This window comes from Callospermophilus lateralis, chromosome 13, assembly GCF_048772815.1.
Source record: "Callospermophilus lateralis isolate mCalLat2 chromosome 13, mCalLat2.hap1, whole genome shotgun sequence".
NCBI classification, from domain to species: Eukaryota; Metazoa; Chordata; class Mammalia; order Rodentia; family Sciuridae; genus Callospermophilus; species Callospermophilus lateralis.
In genome coordinates, this window is record NC_135317.1 from 10074610 (window position 1) to 10088492 (window position 13883).

The following is a 13883-nucleotide window of genomic DNA, read 5'->3' on the forward strand; positions in this document are numbered from 1 at the left end:
GGCAGGGAGTTGTGTCAACCTGAGCCCAGAGGATCCAATGCCTCCCAAGGGAACAGTCTGCACCCACAGAGTGCCACCACTGGTGATGATGGGGACATGCTGGTGTCGCTGTCCATGTCCCCAGAGGAGGTGCGACCCAACGCCCGACCGCCCTAAGGCCACACACAGATATTTTGTGCCTCCAAACAGAGTCAAAAAGCCACCTTTGTGGGGACCAGGGACGCCACGGTGGCTGCACACATCACTGAGGATAGGAGGGGAGGCCAAAACCAAAGTCAGACAGAAAATGGGGACAGCGCTCCCCATCCCTGTCACGATTGCATCTGCCAAAGCCAGAGGAGAAGAGGAGCCCCAGCTGACGACGTACCCACGCGCCACAGCACCACTGCCCCCCACCACCACTGCCTTCCGAGGCACCGCCCGGCATCCTCCCAGGTCCTTGGGCAGGCGTGGCTCTCAGAAGAGCAGGGTGCCCATGCTGCCCACCTCTCGCCTCCTGGACAAAGTTCTCGAAGGTCTGGGAGACGATGGTGACCTCCAGTAGGATCCCGATCCCACCGCTGAGGGGCCCAGGAAGTCATCCAGGACCCAGAGGGCTCGACGCACAGGCTCCAAAGGCCACCGCCTTGGCGATGGACCTTGGGGAGGGCGGCCAGTCAGCCCTGGGGCACCACAGAGCCCCCAACTTGGCGACCAGGGTTGCTCATGACTGAGACCAGAACCTCAGGAAGCCCGACCACGTCTCTGGAACATCATCTGCTAACACCCCTGTGCCTCCACTAATGCTATGGTACCCAGTCCCTGCTAGGGGACTGTGACTAGTCCAAACTGAAAGGCTGCCAGATGCAGTGGTCAACGCCTGTCACCAGAGCAACTCGGGAAGCTGAGGCAGGAGGATCGCAAGGTGGAGGCCAGCCTCAGCTACTTTGCAAGGCCCTAAGCAGCTCAGCAAGACCCTATCTCTAAATAAAATATAAAAATGGCTGTGGATGGGGCTCAGCGGTCTAGTGACCCTGGGTTTGATCCTCAGTACAGGGAGCTGCGGGGCTGGGGACGAGAACCAAATGCTGAAGATGTCTCTGAAAATGGCCACTGTCCCTACCAAGGACTAGAAAGCAACATAGGATTTGCAATTGTGGCTTTTCACATGATTGCTTCTTTCAGGAAAATTCATCAAGTGAGAGCCCACAGAACAACCTGGTCTGCCACCTGACTTTGTAGACACAGCCCTGATCACTGTGCCTGCTACTGAGTGGCAAGGGAAGAGCTGAGAAAATGGTGGCGAGCCCCAGGGAGACCAGAGGCAGTCCTCCATTAAGGACAAGGCACAGCCGCAGTAGGTGCTCCTCCTGCCCCAGGCACCTGCCACCTGGGGCCTCTCCTCACCCTCCCTCCTCTCCACCCCAAGGTGATGGCCTCACAGGCCACCTGGCCATGGCCCAGCTGGTCTCTGGCCTCCTCTCTGCGAGGGCCTTGTCCGCTGGCACTGACCTCCCTGCTTCCAACACCACCAGCCCTCTGCGGCTCTGCTGGCCTCGCAGTCACAGCCACCATCTGTTTTTTTGTTTGTTTGTTTTCAGTCTTGGGGATTGAACCCAGGGGTGCTCCACCCCTGAGCCACACCCCCAGCCCTTTTTTGTATTTTGTATTTCACACATGCCCAGCGGCACCCAGGAGGAACCCTTGCACCTGCCCTCACATTCGTGTCATGGGTTCGACTTTTCACTGGAAGCTGCTCATGAGTGGATGTAGGGAAGATGTGTAAGAACAGTGAAAGCCAGGCATGTGGCTCCCACCTCCCACCCAGCCTCCCACTGGACTAGTGTCTCTGTTTAGAGGAGAGGGGACCCACTGTATAATCACCCAGGAATAGCTGAGAGCATAGCCCACCTGGGTGATGCTCTAAGTCATGTGCACACCGATCACACTATTTTTCTTTTTTTCTGGAAGCTGATTATTCCAATAAAACTAATTGACCGTCTTCCTGGAGACCTGGTGGCTACAGGAACAGTGTGGGCTGCCCTCCATTGGTTCATTCATGGGAACATGCAGGTTAGAAGCCATGTTCCCTCTGCTGTGAGGTTGAAACTCTGATGGGGGACAGGACGCTAATGAGTAAGGGAATCATAAGGGATGTTAGTGACAAGTACCACGAGAATGAGGAGAGAGACTGGGAAAGGGCATTGAGAGAATGGAAATAGCAGATGGAGACAAACCCGATGGAAAATTTGGCGTGTGAGCAGAAGCTGGCTTCTGTGTGAGAAATATGTCCATCATGCAGAGCGCATGGCTGGCTCCAAGACTGGAGTGAAAGAGGCCCTTGTGTGCTCTGGGGAGGCTCTGGAAACCACGTGGCTAGTCCAGATGGCTGAAGGAGAAGGCAGGTGGAGGGACAGAGGAAGGGCAGGTGGAGGGGAAGAGAAAGGACAAGAGGAGGGACAGGTGGAGGGGCAGAGGGAGGGAGGGTGGGGTACTAAAGAAGGGCAGGTGGAGGGGCAGAGGAAGGGCAAGAGGAGGGACAGGTGAAGGGGCAGGTGAAGGGGCAGTTAGAGGAGCAGGTGAAAGGGCAGAGGAGGGGCAGGTGGAAAGTGAAAGGAGGGACAGGTAGAGGAAGAGCTGTGACCCTCTGGAGCAGCACTCTGAGGACAAGGGCAGTGTTGCCTTTCACAGGAGGAGAGTGGAGGGCTTGCTGGGTTTGAGCAGAGGACACCCATGATGGGACCCATCAGGTCCCAAAGGTCCACACTGTCTGCACATAGGCCTCAGGGGCAGAGGTTGGCCAGGGAGAGCAGTCATGAGGCTCCTGCAGGTCCTGGGGGGCAGGTGGACCCCTTTTCTGCTGATGCTGTAACCAATCAGACAAGCTCCTGGCTGAACAGCAGGGATTTCTTCTCCCAGAGCTAGAGGTCAGAAGTTTTGAGACAGTGTGGGTAGTGCTGTGCTCCCTCCCCAGACTCCAGAGTGGGACCATCCCCTGAGTCTTCCCTGCTTCTGAGGCTGCCTAAGCTCTGCCGGGTGGACCCTTCTTTCATCTGCAAAACAGCAGGGTCTCATCTTCAGATTCCTCTCTGTCATCTCGTCCCTGCCACCCCATCTCTGTTATCATCATCTCACCCCTTCTCTGGCTCTGGTTTCTGAGGCCCACTGTGAGCCCCCAGGTGACCCACAATCTTCTACCCACATCAGGAACCTTAGTCAAATTCTCAAAGTCCCTTTTCTGTGGGAGATTACATGTTCCCAGGTCCCAAGTAAGGTGAGAGGTTTTGTGAGGTCATTGATCAGCCTCTTGGATCAGAATCTGGACAGAGAGTGAAGCCAAAGGATTTCCAGACTTGGTGGACATGGGGTAAGGTGAAGCAAAGGAACACAGACAGCCAAGGGGTGACAACTGGAGCAACAGGAAGAATGGAGAAACCATTTTTGCAGAGGCATTGGCAATGGGAGGAATGGAGAGACCTAGTACCATTTGGGATGCTGCTGAGAGTGGCCTGGGCAGCTCTGGGAAGAGCATGGTCACTGGTGGTTTCCCATGCTGTGGGTCCCCTGGAGCCTGCTCAGGGAGAAGGCTATTGGTACCCAGGGGTGGAACATGCCACTGGGACATGGGAGGGCTGGTGACATTCACTGGGGTTTCACAGGGGAAAAAAAAACAGAGACTTTTTAAAAAGCCTGAGTTCTCAGTTGAGTGGCCAGGGACTAGAATCTATAGCAATTTGGACATGAAGATTAATGGCACGTTGTCCACTGTGAAAGATTTGTGGAAGATAAGTGTGTGTGCACCAGTGTGTGTGTGTGTGTGTGTGTGTGTGTGTGTGCAAGTTATGACTTCAGCTATACTAAGAGTAGTATAAAAAAAAAGATTTTTAAAATTACTCCCCCAAATATATATTCAATGCTTATCTCTGAGAGTTAAGATTTGGGGTGATTTATGCTCATTTTCTAAATAACCTACAGCATGCAATATTGAAGGTGTATTCCCTGAGACAAACACATCAGATGGAGATGACATTACCCAAATAGAAACAATCTTACCTGGGCACGAACAATGGTTCCTACTTACCAATTGAATCCTCCCCAAAACAGAATTCATTTTGTTCTTTGAAACTAGGGGTCCATTTAAGGATCAAATAATTTAACATTTGTGTATTAGTTGAGGTGAGTTTTGCTATAGGTAATTAAGCATGACCACAGTAGCTCAAATAACAAACACTTGTATTCTTTATATACTGAGATGATTGGGAATAGACCCTTTTAACATTGGCTTAGGTCTCAATAATGTCTACAGTAAGGCTTTTGATTCTTCAGCCCTTTGGCTCACGGGCACAAGTTGGCTGCTGCAGCTCTCATCATCATAGCTATTTCAAGGCACGAAAAAGGGGAAGAGAAAAGAGGGTGTAAGAATCAGCAAATCAAATGCCTTTTTAAATATCATAAGAAGAGTTTTATTTCTATTTCACTGGCTACCCTTTGGCCAGTGCAACAAAAATATGACCAAAGGGAAGGGTTAAGTAATAAATGCTGTATTATCCAATAACCACTTTGTTCCACCCTGAAAAATCAAGCACTGTGCCTGGCCATGGCAGGTAATCTGGAAATGTTGGCCACTGGTACTTTCAGATTTTAAATAATGAGTGACCTTGAAGGAAGTACTGGGGCTCCATGTTTAAGAGGAGACACATGTCTGTGTCGTGCGTCCCAGGGCAGCTGGCCTGTTTCTTTTCCAGCCATCAACTCCTGACAGGGCAGGTGCTGTTCAAGCCGCTCATGCCTCACTTCTCATCAGCAGAAGCCAGGCCCAGCTGAGTCCAGCTGCATATACAGGCTGGGGACACCTGAGGTCACTGACCAGAAACCTAATGGTCACTGAAGGCTCCTCAAGGCACCTCCATCATTAGGCTCAGTGCACATGAGTGTCTGTGCAGACAGATGGCACAGCACCACCACCACCTGCACACCAGCCAGCATCAGTCAGCAGTCATGTGTGTGGGCACCACCTGGCCCAGCCATCAACCCTGGCAATTGTGCCAGCCCTCAGTGGCCCCAGGCCTCTACCAGAGCAGACGTCCAGCATGGCCAATCAGCCCTGTGCCACTCAGGAAGCCTCACAACACCACTGCCCCAGGGATCAATGTTGGTCAGCAGAGCCCCAAGTGGCCATGAGACCCTGCCGGATGCCACCAGTTTACACTCCCACCTCCCCCTGTGTCCCCTTATCCCCCCTTTTGTGGTCACGTGGGGCTACTCATTGGATCCCAGCCATGCTCACATCAAGAGAGGGTCCTGGTTGGTGCGAGGGCACACTGGTGGAGAAGGCTTGCTATGGCATCTGAGGGGGGCATGGCAGGCACAGGTAAGTTGGGTCGCAGCTGCTAGCACACACTGTACTAAAAGCCACCTAGTTGTGACACTTCTGAGCTATTCATCACTCATTGCAGCTAGACCCAGTGTTGATGAAGAGGCCGGTGACAGAGGATGGGAAGAGGCTCTGAGTCACCTGGGCTGTGACCTTACCCCAGAGCATGGAAGAAGAAAGAGAGGCAGGGAGGGGCCAAGCCTCGTGGGGTATCGGGAATTTCAGGAGGCTGAGGCATGGATGGCTGACCTGCAGAGCACCTAAGTGCAAGGTCATTAGCTTCAGGGCCCCAGGCCTGTGCAGATGGGGGTGAAGGATTTCTTCTGTACTCACCACCATCTTACCAGCCATGGGAAGTCCCTGCTCTTCTTCCCCAGGACAGAGTCAGCAGCACTGAGTGGTGTCACAGGACAAGTTACACCACATCACCCACCCCTAATCAGGATGGATGGACCCTTCCCAGTGAACCTGTCAGAAGCTGAATGGTGGACACGCACACACACACACACAACCTTTCCTCAACCTTCTCCATCCCATTAAACACAAGTCCATCTGTGAGTCACTTGGGTAGAAGTCTGGGATAACCTGACTCTTTTCCCCCCTCCCATGTGTGATCTCTTGAAACTTGCTGGATCCTCCATGGCCACCAGACTGCTCTGCCAGGTCGTCTATCTCTCCAGCCATTGCATGGGACTCCTGATGGCTATTTCTGCTCTGCACCTAGTCCTGCATCCTGCAATCTGCTCTCCATCCACAGCCAGAGAAACCTGGTGACATCAGACATCATGCCTGGCCTCATTGTTCAACGGCCAGTTCAATGAGCACTGTTTAATGCCCTCACGTCCATTCCACCTGGAGAGAGACCATGGTCCTCACAGAGCCTGGGAAGCCCTGCAGCTCTCCCCACCCCACATGGCCTTGCTCACCCACCAGCCATGCTCACCTCCCCACTTTCCAGCTATGCACCAGGCCCACCTCAGGACATTTGGACAGGAAGTTCCCCCTGAGATTCAGGCTCAGTCCTTCACCTGTCAGGCTTCTTTCAGGAGTTACTTTGTCAGACTAGCAAATGCCATCTACTTAAAGCTATAAGGCCCTCCCCTTGCACAGCCCCAAGCTGCCTAATTCTCATTATACACCTACATTAAAGTTCTCTAGCACTTACAATATGATGTCCCAGCTAGACTGTAAGCACCATGAGGACAGGGACTTCTAACCCTTTCATTCAATGCCTTATTCCAGGAATAAATCTACATAAGTATAAACAACCTCTCCAGTCACTCTGCTATGCCCTGCCGGGCCTCAGAACCCAGCCAAAGAAAGATCCAAAGTCCCTTTAATGACCCAAAACTAAATTTCTAGAAGCTCAGAGAGCATCTGGAAACAATTACCTCCAGAATCAGAGGAGCCCTCTTCATGCTCTACTCCTCAAAAGTACTTGCTGCCCCAGTATTTCTACTTTATGGCTTATTGGGGGACTCTGACTCCCATGATTTCAACTAAGAGTGTTTAATTTTTCTGCCCATCTGCTTCTTCCAACTTCCCTTTCCTGTTGGCTAGTCAAAGCCCCTGGATTGTGTGTCCTCTTCCCTCCCCACACATCGCCCAGGCATTGCCCATGGGTCCATTCCTACTAATCACCAAGACATTTTTCTAATGTCCAGAAAATTCTGTGAGTGTAATGAGGATTTTGCATCGGGGAGAAAATACCTGAAAACCACATATCTGACAAAGGAATTATATCCAGAATATGTAAAGAGCGCCATGACCCAGAAACCATCAAAGACAACCTAGCTGCAAACAGCAAAAAATATCTGAACAGGTCTTTTTCTTTAAAAGCTGAGAAGCTGATCATGACTGTGTGTGTTCAGCTTGTTAGTTACTGGGGGAAACCATGATGAAAACCACTTCACACCTCTGAGAGAGACTGGGATCTGACACCTGGCAACCCTGGGTGTGGGGGATGTGGGAAGCAGTGGGGGCCCTCAGGGCTGCTGGTTGAATGTCAAATTCTACAATTACTTTGGAAAACATTTGGGCAATTCCTCAAAAAGCTAAACATAATGTTCGCCTATGACCCAAAAGGGCCACTTTTCACCAGCTCTTCAACAGAACTGAAAATAAATGTTCAAGTCAGCATTCTTCATCCCACCCAGAGGTGGCCTTTGAGCACACCTGCTGGTGTGGTGCTGAGCCTCAAAGGGTATCCAGGTGACAGAAAATGGCCAGACCATAACATAGAAGAACATAGTGGCCCTTGGAAATGTTGCACTGAAGGAGAACAGCCACACAGAGAAGGCCACATGCTTGCCACAGACGTGCCCGCAGTGACAAAAATCCATACAGACGGAGCAGAAGTTGTGGGGCTGAGGGTCAGGGAGGCCCAGGAGTGACAGTTAATGAGGTAGCAGGAATATTCTCAAATCTGACAGTGCTGATGGTTGTGCTGTTTTGTAAAATAGCAACATCCCATCCATCATAAGTGTCCCAAGCACCTATGCATCTTGGCCATGAGAGGCAAGAGGAAACCTAGGACAGGAGCTTTTTAAGTTGGAGAACTCATCATTTTTTGTTTGTTTGTTTAATTAGTTAGACATAAGAGTACAATACATTGGAATCAGATGGGATATAATTTCTCATTATTCCGAGTGTACAGGTTGCAGAATCACATTGGTCGTGCAGTCACACATATACATACAGCAATAATAATGTCTATTTCATTCTACTATCCTTTCAATCCCCACTTCCCCTCCCTTCCTCTCCCATCACTTCTTCCTGCAAAATCTAAGGTGGTGCAATTCTTTTTTTTTCCCCCTCATATCATCAAACATATATTTTGTATAACAATGAGGGTCTCCTTCCATCTACAATGCAATTCCCCTTCTCCCTTCCTTCCCCTTCCACCTCTCTTCCCTATCTAGAGGTAATCTTCTTCTCATGCTCTTCCTCCCTATCCCATTTTGAGTCAACCTCCCCCCTTATATCAGAGAAGATATTTGGCATTTCTAGGAGGGGGATTTTCTAACTTCACTTTGCATAATCTGCTTTAATGCCATACATTTACCTGTGAATGCCATGATCTTGTCACTTTTTTATTGCTGAGTAATATTCCATTCTGTATAAATGCCACATTTTCTTTATCCATTCATCTATTGAAGGGCATCTAGGTTGGCTCCACAGTCTAGCTATTGTGAATTGTGCTGCTATAAACATTGATGTAGCTGGTCCCTCTACTATGCTGTTTTAGGTCTTTTGGGAATAGTCTGAGAAGAGGGATAGCTGGGTCAAATGGTGGTCCCATTCCCACTTTCCAAGGAATCTCCATACTGCTTTCCAAATTGGCTGCACCAATTTGCAGACCCAACAGCAATGTATGAGTGTACTTTTTTCCCGCATCCTCACTAGCACTTGTTTGACTTCCTAATGGCTGCCATTCTTACTGGAGTGAGATAGTATCTTAGAGTAGTTTTAATTTGCGTTTCTGATTGGTACAGATGTTGAGCATTTTTTCATGTATTTGTTGATTGATTGTATATCCTCTTCTGAGAAGTGTCTGTTCAGGTCCTTGGCCCATTTGTTGATTGGGTTATTTGGTATTTGGTGTTTAACTTTTTGAGTTCTTTGTATACCCTAGAGATTAGAGCACTGTCTGATGAACTTGTCATTTTCTATGTCCTCATACAGGGATGAAGTTTGGCCAACAGGAGATTGGAGGCCACCAATATTCTACCCTTGTTTTTCCCTTGTTGAACTTCGCCAGAGCCACCATTCACCCTCCCATGCCACAGAACAACCCTGTCATCAGAATGTTTATTCATCACTAGGAATGCACCCCAGGCCCTGACGTGGAAGGACCACTCACCACCAGTGACACATGGTGACATGTTCATGCAGATGCTCTGAGAAAATGGCCGGCCACCTGGGAGTGTCTCTCAAGTTCTCATGCTTGTCGCATGTCCATGTGGTTAGGCTCCTCCATGGCCTGTCACATCTTCTAGTCCATACTATGAGTCTTCCCCACAAAGACATCAGCACTGAGCCAGGAGGTCTCCACCCTGACTGCTCACAGCAACAACCAGCAGTGAGACAACAAAGCTGACCATTGGGGCTCATTGAAGCATCAGTCTGTAGGGACAAATCCTGGGCCTGATGATTTTTAATAGTGCCTCAAGTCACATGACCAGGTTTGAGAAACACTCCTGGACCAAAACCAAAATGCACAGAAAGCACTGGGCAGAGTGGGGCCAGTTAGCAAAAGTGAGGCCAGGCTGCTGATGGCAGTGGTGCCCAGGGACACCTTCTCCAAAAACACCAATTAGCACAGAAAGAAAGGCCACGCACAGGGTCTCTTGGGTCTTATGGCTTCCAAAACTTGGGACAGACCAGGGAATGCACTGCCCGACTCAGGATGTCAGGCTCCTCTCCCTGGTGCCACCTGTGCACTCCAGTCTCTGAATAGTGCCATGGTCCACAATGCCACCTCTTTCTCCAGATGGCAAGACCCAGCCAATGCAAGTAGTGAATCTCATTTTGGATGAGCCAAAACCAGATGTCGAGGTGCAGCCTAAGAATCACAGGCCTGCTCCAGCCACTGAGGAGGTTATGTGCACAGCCTGAACCCTGCACATGGCCAGGTATTCCTGGGAGTGGTGTGTACAGTGGGACAGGGTGCCAGTCACTCAGTGATTCTGACAACTGTGTCCTCTTTCTCTGGAGCAGCCTAACACCAGGCAAAAGAGCTGCTGCCATCACACTAATCATCCAAAAAACTCCCAGCAAATTATGCTTTCACTGTCTGGTTGCCACGTCCGAATCTCCACCACTGCTTTATCTCAGGGACTCTCTTGACCCAAGTGGGTTTCAGCTGCTCTCTACAAACCTCTTATGGAATCCACAACTTCTTCTCCAAAAAATGCCTGAACCTTGGTCTTCTCCTCTGTCTCCCCATCTCCTCTGTTCCCAGCCTCTCTTCTGGGAATCACAGCTGTGGTCTGCACACCTGAGCACTACTTTTCTGCCCTGAGTGAGGGAATCCAGGTTTTCATTGTGTCACAGCAGGAATTTATGCTCATAAAACTGATTTTAGGTGCTGTGTGAGAGGAGGGTGTGTTCATCTGCCTGACTATGGTAACCTCTGCATTAGGAATAGCAAAGCTTTGTACTTCACCCCTTAAGTGCACACAATAAAGAAAATAAAAATAAACTCTGGATTTTATTTCGGATCTTGATATTAGCTCAGTACACCAGCACTTTTTCCATTTATTTCCAAACAGCCCTTATGTAGCCAGTCAGACCTGTTTGATTTTTTTTTTCTTTTTTTTTTGAGAAAGAGAGAATTTTAATATTTATTATAGTTTTCGGCAGACACAACATCTTTTTTTGAATGTGGTGCTGAGGATGGAACCCGGGCTGCACTCATGCCAGGTGAACGCGCTATGCTTGAGCTACATCCCCAGGCCAGACTTGTTGGATTTATATCAAAAGCTAAAATTCTATGTCCTAGATTTATCTTGTTGATTTCTAAAATTATAAAGCACGATATTTCAAGATAATGCAAATTCTGGGAAGACTGTGCTGGGCAGAAAATGGTCAATAAATTCATATTAGTGACTTCTCTTAAATGATTGCATTATCTTTGGGCTCAAGATATTCAACAAGAAGAAAGTGGATTTGTTTTATGCTAGATCAGTTAAGAACTGATATAATTAGAAAAGATATTTTGACTGGGGGTTCAGTTGTTTCAAGTATGACAACTTTCCCAGGAAAACAATGCAAGAGATTTTGTTCTCCACTTGACCCAAATTGTATGGAAAAATTATTATCTTTTAAATTAAAAGTGGAACCCACAGGCAGGTATTGAAAGGTCATGATGAGACACCAAACTGCAGTTTTTCTTGTGTTTTTTTTTATCATTGATTGCTGTGGAATTTGATTTGAATGTTTGAAATATAAGAACTATATTTAAAAATGAACATAAAATATTCGTTTGCATTTTAAGGCTCAGAGCCTGAGGTCATAATACACAGTATAATTACCTCATATTTTTGAATGCAATCCCAAGACAAAGCAGTTGGGATATATTTTTCAATAAAAAAATATTGTTACTAAGTAAAACTATGTTGTTCCATGTATCATACTTTTCTCTGAAGTATATGTTTGCCCTTAAAATTAGTAGAAGTGAATGCTTTGATGGGGCAGCCAAAAGGTTTATATTATCTTGTCCTGGTGAATATTGTAGCAGAATATATGGAGGATGAACCAAAAGATTTCTGAAATTGTGTATTGTTGTGGCTGGAAACTCTTGAAAGGTACATCATTGTTGTTAATAAAAAAAGACTGACTAAAAACAGCAATGTTCTTTAAGCTGTACATAAGTGAACAAATTCTTTGTTATGCAAAAATGCCCTGAGCATCCAGAGATGGCTGAAATACCTTATACAGAGATTCTGGAAATCTCAGTTCCATTTTTTACCTCTAGTAAGTTTTTCTAGCTCAATACATCTCTATTTTTTTCTTGCTTTTAAAACCAGAGGAGCAATACTTTTCTTTTTTAAATTTCTGGATTGTTTCTCAATTTGATGAAATAAAACATGCAGAAATCTTTTGGAATATATTACAAAGCATACAAACTGAAGTGAATAATCTTTGCGAACATTGTGATTCTTTTTCTTTCAAATGCTGTTCTAGCTCAAAGTGGGTAACTTTTCTTCCTTCATATAACCTCTGATTATATGAGAATTTTCCCCCTAGCACTTAGAAGCCGCACTTCATCAACTATTGGTCTCTTGCTTAAGCCTTTACAATGTTTATTTTTATATTGTTGTGCTTTGATCCAATTGATTTTTCTTCTTATTTAGTGTAATTTGATGTATAATTAAATTGGTATAAATATGTCTGTATTGGAGAGTGTACAATGTCCCAAGTTATTGTTCTTAGCCATATATTGTTTTAAACTCAGTTCTTCATGAATTATATGCAATATTAATAATATTGTGAATGATATTCAATATGATTTTTGTATGGACTCAATGCATAAGAAGCCTTTGCCCTATTGTAGCTCGTAAGCCAACATTTAATGATAAGAAACTTAATCTTTACATACAACCTTCTGTTTACCTCCTACCACTTGGTTCACAGAAAATAAGACTATGAAACATAGTTCATTGATTATTTTGTCATAAGTAGGCCTCACTCAACCTTGACTCCAGATCCATTTCTCTGATTCCTGCCCTAAAATAACACTGCCCATAGAATAACAGTGATGTCAGAATTAACTAACGTATATGAAAACAGTGATCATTTATCTCATTCATATAAAAATGAAATGTTTCCAATGAGGCTGGAGTCTAGAAGGCCATTATGCACACAAAAGAAAGATAAAGCTCTTCTCTCCTGAAAAGCTACCTTTAAGGTTGTGGAAATTCAGTCTATTCAAATCATTATGAAATGTTAAAATGTTAAAAAGTTAAAATGTCAAAATTTGTAAATCAAGATGTGAAAATATGGGGCTTATTTTCCAATATCTATGTCCTTCCTATAACTTGCAATTTCACCATGAAAATAAACAGAAAATAAATTACAATGATCTGATAATGCAAATTATATTCCACATTAAGTTTGATTAAAATGTGTAAAAGTATTAAGAGATGCTAGAGTATTATTTACTCAATAGTGGGTTTTACTGTTGCATAAAACATTTAATCAACTGGAATACTGTGATGTCTGTCATTTAACGACGCGATGCAATACATGAGTGTTAACATATATAGAAATATTCAGTTATAAAGACATATTGCATACATAAATAGGTAAAAATGCTCTGTAAACCTGGCATGATGGTCCATGCTTGTAGTCCAAGCAAATTGGGAAGCTGAGTACTTTCATAAGTTTAAATTCAGCCTCAGCAACTTAGTGTGGTTTCACACAACTTGGAAAGACCAGTCTCAAAATTTGAGAAAGTGGAGAGAGGACATAGGAATGTAGCACAGTGTTTAAAAATCCCTAAATTTAAACAGCAATACAAAATAAAAATATTAAAATATTACAATTCAGTGTTACACATCAAAAAATAAATTTCTTATAATTGTTTTCTCTGGTATTCAAAAGTGGAAATAGTAATATTTGATTTAGAAAAAAAATTATATGCTTTCAAAGATGAGGTTTCTGCACTATACATGTATGATATTTATGACTGATATTTCTACCAAATAACTTGATAACGCTTAATAAATTTAATTAAAAGTTAAAAACAAGTACCTATATTCTATATTTAAATGAGTTGTGTCTTTTACTGATCCTCATATACAACAAGGTGTAATGTATAGATAATGACTTCACTATACTCTCACATTTGTCAAGGTGTTTATTATAAATGTTTCATTGTTATATAAGGCATACATTTTGGACAAAATCTGTTTAATGTTCACTACTGGTATGATTTTTCAGATGTTCCATGAATTTAAAACTGGTTTTGGAAATATTACTTAACTTTTTAGGATTTCTGGGCACAATGTATTATCCAAAAATCACT